The 14,612-nt window shown below is 38.1% G+C and overlaps 1 protein-coding gene across 8 annotated transcripts in view; it reads left to right on the top strand.

Moving 5' to 3' along the window:
* Nucleotides 1-14,612, top strand: part of TBC1D5 (TBC1 domain family member 5) — a 219,661-nt gene that overhangs the window by 73,494 nt on the left and 131,555 nt on the right. The gene's annotated exons all lie outside the window — the stretch shown is intronic.

Genomic DNA, 14,612 nt, shown 5'->3' with positions numbered 1-14,612 from the left:
TAGCATGTGAGGCTGATAAATATGCATGTAAATAAGCTCCCAAAGGAATAACATGGGTTTGATTGATAGGTTTAGAATTGGAACATATGTAAACCCCTTTATTCCTCATTCTGGTGTAGCTAAGTAAAGATGCACTTTACTTGTTAAAAAGTTTCAATAACTTTGTAAATCTTTCCTTCACATCTGTGTGCGTGTGTGACTGTCACTTGTAAGATGAATTGAACTGTCTGTAGGGAAGATGGCCTCCTCCTGGAACACAAGTGTAGAGCCATCTTTGTAGGAAGATTGTTTTTACATAGCCCTGAATCGTAGCTCAGTTGGTAGAGCTTGAGACTCTTAATCTCAGGGTTGTGGGTTCCAGCCCCAGGTTGGGCAAAAGATTGGGCTAGATGACTCTCGTGGTCCCGTTCAGTTCTAGGATTCTGTGTTGAAATGATGTGTAAACATATTTTGCCCATATGATCATATAGTTTTATCTTAATGTGTATGAGTTGTTAAGGTTTTCCCCAAAACTTTTTAATTGGTGAGGTATAGGGTAGTATTAAATTCTTCAGGTGACAGTGTTCTGTAACAGTTTTCTGAAACGCTTTTGCAACAAGAATATAGCAGCCTCTGTCCATCTTTATAAGTAGATAGTACACAAATTGCTAATTTGCCCTGATAATTTTTTTACTGTTTTATTGCTGTTTTGTTTTATTTCATTTTTTGCTTGATTATGTTTTAAGGATTAAATTTTGTAACCTGCCCTAGGATGCTTTTCTTTTCTTTTTTGTAATGAGCAGCAGGCTATAAATACTTTAAATAACTAAAACAGATGTGACCAAGATCTGGTTAAAAGGAAGTTTGTGTAGCTCAGTGGCACTTCACATGCTTTGTATGCAGAATATTCCAGGTTCAATACCCAACGTTTTTAGATATGGCTAGGAAAAGCTGTTTCAACCCTAGAATGTAGCTGCCAATCAGCATAGACAATACTGAGCTAGCTAGATCAATGATCTGACTTAGTAAAAACTAGCTTTCTGTGTTGTTTTGAACTGTTTTTAAGCTATTTTCACAGCCTTGAGAGGTAAGGGATAGGTAACAACAACAACAACAATTCCAGCAGCTTCAATCTTAAATTAAGATTATTGGCAGCTGGGGGAAATGGTGAATACTTTCTTTCCACGTATGATCTCACATCTCCACTTGTTTTCACTAAAGAGGAAGTTCTACCAGAGGTCAGCCCATGCTAGAGTAAAACATCAAAATTTAATAGCTTTATGTCTTCAGAATGCCTAACATGTCTTGCACAACACCACCAAGAGAACTGATTTTCACTAAAACAAACTTCCTTATTGCCCCTTACAAAACATCTTTTTAATAAAAGGTTTATCAAATTGCAGTATTTCTAATTATTTATAGAAGTATCAGAACTCAATGTATTTTAAGAATATTAAAAGATTTAAATGGCATGTGCTACATGGACCATCTAGGTAGAGTAGGGGATTTGATTGTAACTGTAATTTTTATTCTAATGTAAATTCATCACGATTTTGTGTGAAACTATTTGTTTAGACTGAATGTCAGAATTCTTGTTTCCCCACCCCTAAAATAATCTTGATTTACCAATTGATTCTTTTGCCTTATTTTATGCTAAATAGATAATTTGTAATTTATATCTCTCAAACAATTCCCAGTTGGATTTTTCATGCACTGAAAAGTCAGATGCCTGACATTACTGTGCAAAGTTAAGTGCTTGGGGTTAATGAACAGCATTAAATTTTATGAAGCCATGTCCACTAGATGTTAAAAGAAGCTTAAGGGAACTTTCTAACAGATAAAAAATTAGCATTGGCACGGAAGAATGCCTGAGGGAGCTCAGTTCTGTGTAAAGTATAGCTGGGTGGCATATAGACATTCTATCATTAGGATAAATATTTCTGTTAGGAAATTGATTTTGTCTGCAAAATGATCACTGTACTGATGCATAGGTACCATGTAAAATATAGCTAGAGATCCTGAGGCAGACCTTTGTAAGTAAATATTGAAATTCTCTCAAGGCTCATGCATGGTATTGCAGTATGAACACTCTATTTATAGCTGGTTTATATTTAAGCCCTTTACGCAAGAAGTAATATGTTGGTTTCATCATACTCTTGTTCTGTTTCTGGCTGTGTCTTGGAACAGCAAAAAAATATATGCTTATCCTGAATTTCCAAGGTTGCCTCTTTTAACACTATTAGATTTTACTGGCCACATTGCTAAATTACTTTCTTAGTGACGGAAATCTTCTCTACACCACTTCCATACATAGATCTCTTCACCAAATCATTATAATGGAAAAGATCCAGTGGGACATGTTGTAAGTCTCATTGCTCAGAAACATCTTAAAGGTAAAAGGTAAAAGACCGCTGTTTGTCTTTGTCCATGGAGTTTTCTTGGCAGGGATACTGGAGTGGCTTGCTGGTTCCTGCTCCAGGTAGTGATGTATGGAAGTGAGAGCTGGACCATAAAGAAGGCTGATTGCCGAAGATGCTTTTGAATTATGCTGTTGGAGGAGACTCTTGAGAGTCCCATGGACTGCAAGAAGATCAAACCTCTCCGTTCTTAAGGAAATCAGCCCTGAGTGCTCACTGGAAGGACAGATCCTGAAGCTGAGGCTCCAATACTTTGGCCACCTCATAAGAAGAGAAGACTCCCTGGAAAAGACCCTGATGTTGGGAAAGATTGAGGGCACAAGGAGAAGGGGACAACAGAGGACGAGATGGTTGGACAGTGTTCTTGAAGCTACCAGCATGAGTTTGACCAAACTGCGGGAGGCATTGGAAAACAGGAGTGCCTGGCGTGCTCTGGTCCATGGGGTCATGAAGAGTCGGACACGACTAAATGACTAAACAACAACAACAAAAAACCCCTGGACGGTTAAGTCCAGTCAAAGGCGACTGGGGTGCGGCACTCATCTTGCTTTTCTGGCCAGGGGGACTGTTGTTTGTCCACAGAAAGCTTTCCAGGTCATGTGGCCAGCATGACTAAACCACTTCTGGCACAACAGAACACTGTGACAAGTGCCAAAGCACACAGAAATGCCATTTACCTTCCCACTGCTGTGATACCTATTTACCTACTCGCACTGGTGTGCTTTCGAACTGCTAGGTTGGCAGAAGCTGGGACAGAGCAACGGGAGCTCACCCCGTCACATGGATTCGAACTGCCAACCTTCTGCTCAGCAAGCCTAAGAGTCTTAGTGGTCTAAAACCTACCTGACAGATGTCTGGCCAACATCTGCTGCAGGAAAGCAAATGTGAAAAACTCGCTAACAGTTTTTGTGCTACTGTTCTTTTAGTTAGGAAGTTCTTTCTTATTCTCAATGCAAATGTCCATGGTGGCTAGAATCTCTTTATTCCTGTGGATAAAATATACTGATGTCCCTCTTCCTGCTCTCTATGATTTGTCCTCCTTTCATCTGATCCATCTAGCTCAATATTGTTTATACTGACTGGCAGCAGCTCTCCTGATTTCAAACAGGGGTCTCTACCTGGAGATGCTGAGGATTGGACCTGTGACTTTCTGCATGTAAAGTAGATGCTCTGCCACTGAACTATTTCCCCCATTCAAATCTCCTGTTACTATAGGATCCAAGCATATCTCTTTGACATAGGAACTGCTTCCAGTTTGGTCTGGTCTCATGCCACTACCAGAGTTCTGGAAATCTGTCAAATGGGCAACATATAAATAATAAAGTTGTTGTTGTTACTAGACAAAAGTAATACAGTGGTACCTCAGCTTAAGTACTTAATTCGTTCCGGAGGTCCGTTCTTAACCTGAAACTGTTCTTAACCTGAAGCACCACTTTAGCTAATGGGGCCTCCTGCTGCCACCGCGTGATTTCTGTTCTCATCCTGAAGCAAAGTTCTTAACGTGAGGTACTATTTCTGGGTTAGCAGAGTCTGTAACCTGAAGTGTATGTAACCTGAAGCGTATGTAACCTGAGGTACCACTGTACTAGTAAAAATAGTTAGCAAAATGTGTACATTGGTCAAAATTGCATATAAAGTGCTTATTTGAGGAAAATCACACTAAAATGCTGATGAATTTTCATAAGGATTTTTTTAAAAATCACAAATAGCTGCAAAATGTGGATAATTTAATTTAAGATTGGGAAAAAGAGAAACAGAGAGAAGTGAAATTGACAGATCATTCTATTGTTGAGAGCTATATATTGAACGATGGAGCAGTGAGGACAAGGGAATCTTTGTAGGTGAGCAAACAAATTTTCAGCGTGAGTTGGTATCCTGATTAATTTAAAGGACAGGCAGTTTTGTACCCCCCCACCCGTTTCTTGCAGTTAATGGGGAAGACCTTGGGAGTGACACAGCTTTGTGGCAGGGAACTGCTGAATCAGAATAAATGTGTACAAAAACACTTTATGTTAGAGTTACAAACTATGCAGTAATACACACATCTCATGTTTCCTTCCTAGCTAACCACCAATTATCAGAATGGCAGATCAGTTCGGGTCCCAGATGAATTTTTGAAATGTTTAACTGTCTTGCTTACTCAGATGATTCATTAGGTTGGGCAACATTTGTGTAGGTTTGATGATGAGCATATCATTTCTATCATGCACACATTGTCTACAGCAGACCAGACACTAGGATTGATTCTAACCTAATTAATTTGACAGAGCCAAAGTTTATTTATTAATTTTCTTAGCAGTCTTTGAACTGAATTTAGTTCTTAAGGTAACTTATTAAAAATAACAAATAATAGCTTTAAAGTTTAAGGCAACCACATTTATTAATATTGTAAATTAAAATATTAACATACAGCAAGGGGGGAAAATCAACAAAATTAAAAAGTAGAGCTGCCACTTAATTAAATAAATCTTAGTTGATTAATTATATGAGTTTTAGTCAGTTAATCTGTTAATTGATTAAATTTGCACATGAAAAATAGTAATTTTAAAGAAAACAACAAACTTTGTTTCAACATTACACAATGTATAATTGAATGATGGAAAGCTTCTTTTGAAAGATGTTCCTCACCATCTATAATTTTGGTAAGCATTATATTAAAAATAATTTTAAAAATTAACCTGCTTCCCAATTAACTGGGGGTACTATTTTAGACTATAAAAATATTTTAATTTTTTTAACCTAACAAATTAATAAATATTATATTTTAACCCTACTTTAAAGGCATTTTGTATGTTCATCTTCAGATGTTCCTGAATAAAAGAAGCAAGCAGCAGGCCCTGTGAGGCTTTTTAAATAGCAAGTTAGAGTAATCTCACCTAGAGGTTACTAGGGTCTGGTTTCTGGAGAAGGAAAAGGGAAGTATGACCCTATGGCTCCTGCTTCATCTCTTAATGGCTCTTGATAGCATAAGCCATGGCATACTTCCATTGTCTCTTCCATTAGTTGGAGTGAGTGGGCACTGTTTTATTGTGGTGGTGCTCCTGCTTAGGAGGTCCATTTCAGAGAGTAGCATGCTTCAGCATCTTTGTAGTTGGAACGCTGTGTGCTGCAGGGTGCTATTTTGCCTCTAGTGCTATTCAACGTTTATATGAAGCCATTGGGGAGCGGTCTTAAGGAGATTTAGAGCACCGTGTCATCTGTATGCTGATTTTATTCGGATCCAAGCCACTCTGAAAGTCCAGTTGAAATGGGTTCACGTCTTAAAGCAGGGGACTGTTTAACACAGCTGGAGTACAGCGGGACACAAAGATAACGATATATATTTCTATAAGAAGTTTTCAATACCTTGTATTTTGCTTTCTTTTCTGATTAATATATTGGAAGCCAGATTTCAGGTAGATACTGCCTGAAAATTCCACTTGTAATTATGCATGTCTGCAGTGAGGAGGGCTTAGTGCACTGAATCTAAAATTCACAGTTCTCTGATCAAATTTTGCTGTTGTAATAAATTGAGGAAACTATACTCTTTCCATACTTGTTTTACAGTTCTAATTTAAGATATTTCCCAGAATTTCCACACACATACCTGGGATTAAGCCCCATTTGACTAAATTTGTCTTAGTTCTGAGTAGACATGTATAAGATTGTACAATGGTACCTTGGTTTACGAACTTAATCTGTTCCGGAAGTCTGTTCTTAAACCAAAGCATTCTTAAACCAAGGTGTGCTTTCCCATAGCAGTGGAGGACTCAATTTACAAATGGAACACACTCAACAGGAAGCGAAACATGTTCTTATTCCAAGGCAAAGTTGACAAACCAAAACACCTACTTCCGGCTTTCCAGTGTTCTTAATCCAAGTTGTTCATAAACTAAGCTGTTCTTAAACCAAGGTACCACTGTACTGTTACCCTGCATCTAACCCACGGAAGAGTGGTGGTTCTAGGTTATCATGCATTAGGCTGCCTTGCTAGTCTTGTATTCGGGGGGGGGGGGATGCATAGGAAGCTATTAGAACAACAACAAAAGGATATTTCTGCTAAAATAGCAAATTATCAATCCAGAAATAATTATAGATTTTGGGTAAGTATGTTAGAACACGCCTTATTGAATGTTTGTAGAAAGTTGTGTCACTCTGCCCTTGTAGTATGTTTTCTCCTTTAGCCGTGTGAAGTCTCAGCAGCTTCTCTGTGTTAGATTTTTCCTCCCGTCAAACAAGCTGTCATTTTGCACATCTATATGTCAATTTTGCTTTCCCACTTAACAATTCTTCTAGCTTCAGCTGCTGCAGATTTAGGCTGAGATCCAGAGGGGCACAGGCTACCGTCTGCATGCGCACCCAATTTTATTTTGAGTTTCCCTTGCAAAAGCTGCCCTTTCAATGTCTATAAATGACTATTTAAAACCCTCCGCATTTAAAAAACAGTATGTGGATTTGGCAGAAGAATTGATTTAAAAGAAAACAACAGTTGCCTAGAAGTTAGGGTAAAATATTTCCCCAAAATTGATAATAGAACACTAATGTGTAAGTTTTACAATATCATATTGTTACAATAAAATTCAAAACTTCACTCAATATGTAAATATTGTTAAGAATATTACATCTAAAATTCAAATCATTCCTATGATAATAACAAAGTTATCAAAACATAATTAATTCTGATAATTTCAAATGGTATTAAACCTTATCTGCTTTTTATTGTATGGTCTGTATTAACTTGCTATTGTTTGCTTAATATGTTATTGTTTATTTCATTTCATTTGCTTTTATGAGTACCTCTTTTGGCATTAGCAACTTTTGTATTTTTAAAGAAATACATTCCATATTTTAAAGTAGCCAAGTTGTGAAGGTAAAATAAGATAATGGAATAATTTTTCAGAAGGAAGGGTCTGGTCAGGTAGTTTGTCTAGCATTGGCAGCCAATTTGGAACTGGGGGTGTTCCGTAAGTGTCATCCCAGTATTAGGTGAGCTCAAAGTGCTTTAGATTTGTGTCTGGTCATATTGAGTTCCCTTCACAGCCTCCATTCTTCCCTTCCTTCCCTATTGCTACCTCTACTTAGTGGCAGGGTAGGATCAATGGACAATAGCTTGATTTGGCAGTGCCTGTTTCAAATTGAGCCCAAAACAGTTTGTCTTTAATTCTTTATAAGAGTATGGAATGGGAGGTACTGCACCAAAGGAATAAAGACTTAAGGATTTAGACTAAACTATTGGCTTAGTCATGGGACGCGGGTGGCGCTGTGGGTAAAACCTCAGTGCCTAGGACTTGCCGATCGTATGGTCGGTGGTTCGAATCCCCGCGGCGGGGTGAGCTCCCGTCTTCGGTCCCAGCTCCTGCCCACCTAGCAGTTCGAAAGCACCCATAAGTGCAAGTAGATAAATAGGTACCGCTTTATACCAGGAAGGTAAACGGCGTTTCCGTGTGCTGCGCTGGTGCTGGCTCGCCAGAGCATCTTCGTCACGCTGGCCACGTGACCCGGAAGTGTCTCCGGACAGCGCTGGCCCCTGGCCTCTTAAGTGAGATAGGCGCACAACCCTAGAGTCGGACACGACTGGCCCGTACGGGCAGGGGTACCTTTACCTTTACCTTTACCTTTACCTTATCGGCTTAGTCATGCTTGCCACATGACCTGGAAGCTGTACGCCGGCTCCCTTGGCCAATAAAGTGAGATGAGCGCCGCAACCCCAGAGTCGGCCACTACTGGACCTAATGGTCAGGGGTCCCTTTACCTTTACTTTATGGTTTAGCATTACATGAATTAGTTCCAAGAGCCTCTGACTTGGGTTAGCTAGAACTATTCTGGATTTCCAAGCTGAAATTGAATTGAATACAGTCATGTGAACCTATGGCAGGGAAGAAGACCTTGTCAAGCAGAGGGTCTGTTGTATAAGCAGCTAAATGATGTGATTTAATTTTATTTTTTTACAAGACTGAAGAAATCTTGGGTAAAGGCATGTTTTATATATACCGTACATACTAAAGTATGCTGAGAGTCTTTATCTGTAGTGTGTTAAAACAGAACCTGTTAAAAAGAGATTTTTTAAATTTGATATTACAAATTTGAATTTATGATATAGAAAACCCTGACTGTGTGGTCTGAAGTTGACATTCAAGATCAATTAAACTGCTGAAGAATGCTCCAGTATGAATTAAGCTGCAGTATGAATGCATACTGTCAAAATGCATTTGGCAATTTTAACAAGGGAATTATTCATATCTATATAACGTTTATTTTCATTTTCATGAATTCAATAAAATTAAAGATTGGGTGAGAACTGAAGGCAGCAGTGCTCAGGTTATAAGGACACTCCTGCTCAAATGGTTGCAAGCATAATTGAGGTGAGAGCAGTACACCTCATGCAGGTCTACTGACTCCATTTTGCTTGAACACCCAGCTCTTGACCAGCTGCTACCTTGACCCCATCTCCAGGAACAAAAATACCTCAACTTGGAGTACCAAAGAGCTCCAATGAAGATTGGTGGGCTGTGGTAGGCTGCCCATATGGTGGCAAATAACACTCAATGTGTTTGTTCCTCCTAGGGAACTATGGACCAGACTCTGAGCCTCTTTATTCCCCAGTAGGCACTGACAATCTGTGTAGCATTTCCAGCAGGACAGGTGACCCTCTGGCATCTTTTACTCTCTCTCCCAAAATTGATTTTTTTTAATCCTTTTGGAAGGGGGACATGATAACAGTCAGAGGAGTAGAGGCATTTATACACTTTGAGCATTTATTTCATATTTAATTTTGATTTTATTTTTATTACAATAATATTACACATTAGTACTCTGCCAGAAAAGTTTGTTTGTTTTCAGATCAGGCCCCAGCTCCTTTGTAAACACTTCACTATTTGTTGGTTATCAATTGCCTCCAATTTTATGTATTTTTCAAAGGAAAATTTCCACAAACTGCCGTGCACCCTTGTTTACTCTAATTTGCACTGCACTAATAGCAGCTCCTTACAAAGAAATTTTTTTTGTTTTTTGTTTTTTTACAACGGCAGCTCATAGTTCACATGCTTACAGTGTGACCCTAGGCATGTCTACAATAGAAGTAAGCACCATTGAATGCACTTAGGCTTACTCCCAGGTAAGTGTGTATAGAATTGCAGCCATTGTCTTCTTGCTTGACACAATTACCATAATGATCCAGGTTTTTCAGCTTCTCAGTGTGTGCTGCAGTAGTGCTTGATGAAAACATATTTTACTTAAAATTGTGCAAATGAAGATATTAACTGTCTTAACTGAGTTAGTCAAGACCAATTTTTCATTCACAGAGTAAGCTAGAAGCTGAACTTCTACCTTTTTGTTATGAAAAGCAGACTGTATTTCAAGAAGTGAACTTCAGCCATGTGTTCTGTTTTTAAAGTTTGTTGTACGTTTGTTAGTTTTGATTCCCACCCCCCAAAAAAACTATTGCAGGAACCAACCACTATGACAAGGCGTCTATAGATCGAGAAGCAAGTGTTGCCGCACTAAAGCATGAAGGTGCAAATATTTTCACCCGCTTTTTGTTTCAGGCAGCCTCACCGCCTCCCACACACGGCATTTCACTTCAGCACTGTTTTAAATTGTAAAATACCTATATTGCTGTTTGGGCTTTTGGGTGGCTCAAAAAGTAGTTTTGTGTTAGCTTTTGAGAAGGAATTGTTCCCCTCCAATCAAAAAATTATCCATAGTACACATTGATGGGCAGCTCCCCCCTCCAAATCTTCGTGCAGAATGAACTTAGTTAAACTGAATTATTTGCCCCACGAAATAACCAAGTTCATCTCCAGCCATACTCCTAATGTCTTCGTTTGCAGCACGACCTAAACCAGCCATACCCCTCTGTGGACCTCGAAGACTTGCAACCCCCTTCACAAACCCCTCAAATTTAAGGAGGCAATAAGGATGGCTGGAGCCAGAGTTTTTATTACACCCTAGAACGCTGCATCAGAACCTAAGGCCTCAGGCCCCTGGGAAATGAAGTTTCTGAGGGTCCTTAATAAGAACTCAATCCCACTGAAAGTTCTTCCTCTTTGCATTCTGGAGGCCTCCAAGCCATTCTTCTCTGCTGCCGCTGCTGCCGCTGCTGCCGCTGCTGCCGCTGCTGCCGCTGCTGCCGCTGCTGCCGCTGCTGCCGCTGCTGCCGCTGCCCAGTAGATTTGAACTGGAAGAGAAATGGGCATCTGTAGCTAGGACTGCCAGACATGCACTGTAGAGTGATTTTGGATTTGTAATGAGCATGAAACTCATGCCCATATATATATATATGGTGCCTATATATATATATATATATATATATATATATATATATATATCTCACTACAGTTGCCTTGCTTGTAGCTTTCAAACTTTGCAGTATTCAAATACAGTGCTGTCTTATATGAATTTAATGCTATGTTACTGAAAACCTGCCTTAAACTTTAGTACTTGATTATATCTGTGTTTGTTTTCATGTAGAATTGCAACGTTTCCATGATGTCATGGGGTCCTGATTATTAATAGCTTGTGTTTTTTCCATTAGCAAATAAGATAAGATTTAAACTTCCAACAGCAGCAAACCGTTGTCTTTACAGATTACACTACAGTAATCACTTAAATGATTTTTCCCCCTTTTAAAATTCTGAAATATATTTTGCATTTTCACTTTGGGAAACTTCAGCAACTCCTTTGGAGTGTAATGTACTTCAATTTTTTGCAGCCTAATAATTATTTTATAAATATCAGAAGTGCAGTGCACTTAATTCTTTAGCTGAAGGCATTATATTCAGTTTCTGTACACTGCTTCGAGCTTGCTCCATTTAATCATTTTAAAAGCTTAGTTGGTGTAAATTGAATTTAACACTGTAGTTGCAAGGGTGTTATGTAAAAAGTCCAAAAGGAGCGCTTATGGCACAGGATCTTATTGATCTTAAACTCTCTAGCACCCTCTGTTGTCATGTACAAGCAATATCAAGTGTATTATCTTCTTTAACAACCGGATAGCTATCAAATTTATCAAAGTATGTTTGACGCAGATCTTTCAAATATGTACTTGGTCGCTTGCATAATTTAGCAAAAGTTACATTTTTTAACTAAATCAAGCTTTAGTTTCTATCTTACTGCGTTCATCAAATGGCGATATTTTCATTTGTTGTAGCCTTTGAAAAAGACTCACTCTGTTTTGTGTGGGGTTTCTTTTAAAGAGATGCTCAAATTCTGCAGATTTCATACACATGAGCTTCAGGAGTAAAAACTGTCTGTTTTCTGTATACCCTGAAATTGTTTCTGTACTGCTTCAAAACTGGAAGAACCTGAAATTGTCCGTACTAAAATTAAGAATTTATAACTGTATGGAACAGATGTTTTCATAAACATTTGCTATAATTAATTTCAACAGGGGGATTGGAGGAACAAAGCAGTTGCTCCCTTCTCTAAACTTAAATGCCTTTTTCCCATACAGCAAACCCAGAAATCTTTTCTTTAATACTGTTAATGAAATAAATTTACTTCTCTGTTTGTTTTTTTACAACAAAAAAGAAAACATTAATTTTGCATTGTATTCTTATCTTTGAAATGGTGGAAAAGCATTCTGTAAACAGCGACATTATTTATCTTAGATAAGTCTTTAAAAAAAATCAAACTCTGTTACATAAAGGGTCTCCTTACTACTATGTTAGTAGTATTATATAAAGAGGTAAAAATCACGGGACATATTACAGTATATGGAATAGTGTTGTATATTGAAGCTTTTTATATTTGGCACCACTGTCTTATTTTTTTATTTTTTGGTGGGTGATATATTTTGAGGGAAATATCTGTTATCATTATTGCTGATTTTTTTAAAATTAGTAAATGTGCTATATTCTAATAATATGTGTATTCTGGCCTCCAAGTTGTTGTTAATTGAATTTATACCCTACCTTGTGACCTCAGCAATTTTCTTCTAAAGGCCATGATTCAAAAGCAGTACATATTAGCAACCACATTTGAATATCATGTTTACTGTTGCTACAGAGAGGGAAAAAATATCCACTTACCAGAATCTTCTTTACCATCTTTGATGGCAATTTATTTTCCTCACTATTTCTGCACTTTATAAAAATACCGCTTAATTGAGAGAGCATTTTTTTTAAAAAAAGTTTTAAAATAAGCACAGCCTAATTGTTCTACACCTGAAAGCTCTACTGCAGCTGCAAGAAATTTTGAGCAAACCAGTATTCTTGACTGATCTGTCATCTACAAAGTGTGCAAAGAAAAATAGGTAGCTGTCATTAAAATTACATTTCAGCTTTCAATAACCATTTAATGAGTAGTGTAATTATATAAGTATGGTACCTCAAGTACTTCACTCAATAATTAAAAAATAATCTCATCTTTAAAGTGAAAGCTCTAATTATTATTTGACTTAACCAGGACCACTGTTATGATCTCCAGTGGCATCTCAGAGTGTTTTGAAGGTATAAATTAAAGCTGAATAAATCATTAAATTATTAAGCTTTAAATATGCTAAAATAAAAGTATGTGGTATTTTAAAAATATGCTACTGCAATTTGTAACTTCATAATGTAAGCAAATTCTTCTCTATTACTTTTTTCTTCTCAGAGATCACAAATTATGCACTTTTAAATATATATATGCATATGATTTAGTCTTTAGAGCAGAAACCGGGGGTGATTATTACCAAGCATTAACCATGAAAACATGATTTAATGCAGTTCTAGTTTCTTAGCAGTAATGCATCATTTTATTTATAGGCTGGGAAGATAGAAATTTGAACTACAAAACATTTTGTCATTCAAAGCAAAATCCCTTTTCTCATACTTTCCATTTGTACAGATATTGTCAGCCAGCCACTGTATAGCGTTACAAAGTGCGGTCATATCTAGTCTTAGCCGAAAGAGTGGTCAAATCTAATCTTAGCTTAAATAAATGAATATCATTTCTTTCTCTGCATGATCCCATATTTAAGCACCAAAGTATGTGGATAAGTGTGTGTGCGCTACACGCTTTCACCATATGGTAATTGACATGATTGCAGCACTTCTAAGCAACTGCAACTGCGGAAATCACTTCAATTTTAACATATGTATCATAAAACATTGCACATTTCTGCATGTGATTCTGTATCCCATGGCTAGAATTGCATGCCACAGTATATTAATTGGCATTCAGAAGAACATGCATGGCAATCTCATAACAAGGTATTGGTGTTGGCAGACCAGAAACATATAATAGTGACTACTCTAATCCCTATTCATGGAGGCAGTACCATTATATCTTGTGCCCACAAGATTTCACTGCTCATGCCTGCATCAAGAAGCCCTTGTATTTTTGGCAGAAGATAAGCAATTAGACACAGTCGTACCTTGGAAGTTGAACGGAATCCATTCCGGAAGTCCATTCGACTTCCAAAACCAAAGTGCGGCTTCAGATTGGCTGCAGGAAGCTCCTGCAGCCAATCGAAAGCCCCGTCGGACGTTTGGCTTCCAAAAATAGTTTGCAAACCGGAACAGTCACTTCCGGGTTTGCAGCGTTCGGGAGCCAAAACGTTTGAGCACTAAGCTGTTCGAAAACCAAGGTACGACTGTGCTTATCGGATAGAGAGCTGATCAGGAATATAAAACTCAGTTTATTGGGAAATAGAGTGTTAACCTATAGGAATAAGTCCCATTTCACTCAGTGGGGCTTATTTCTGGGTAGACCCGGGCTCCTTCTGTCAAGAACCCCCAAGAACCCTTGGAAATGTAGTTTACTAAGGGGCCGAGAATGGTTAGGAGACCCCTATTTCTCTCCCAGAGCTACAGTTTGCAGCATGGTTTAAGAATTAACCCCTCTTCCCATGGAACTCTGGAAATTGTAGCTCCGTAAGTAGAATAGGGTTCTTCCAGCACCCTTAGCAAACTAAATTTCCCAGAATTCTTCATGGGAAGCCATAGCTGTTTAAAGTGGTATGATAGATATCATGTCGATATGGGATTCTACTGCATGGCACCACAACCACACTTTGGGGTCTAATTTTATATCTTGGATTTTACGTAAATTGCACTAAATCATGCCTTTCCTTGGATGCCTAAGAAATTTATGAATGGTTCACACACACATGTCTTGGTGTCTTATAGCTGAATTTGTGTCAAAATTTAGTTTCTTTGATTATCACTTCTTGCCTAGTCGTTAAGTGATGTCCATGCATGTGTAAACCAGCTGATAGACCCTTCAAAGTTGGGGCTCAACCAGTGCATCTCCTCT

This window comes from Podarcis pityusensis (genome assembly GCF_964106645.2).
Source record: "Podarcis pityusensis genome assembly, chromosome: 12".
Classification (NCBI taxonomy): domain Eukaryota; kingdom Metazoa; phylum Chordata; class Lepidosauria; order Squamata; family Lacertidae; genus Podarcis; species Podarcis pityusensis.
Note: the sequence above shows the minus strand (reverse complement) of the source record. Positions and strands in the feature narration are given on the sequence as shown.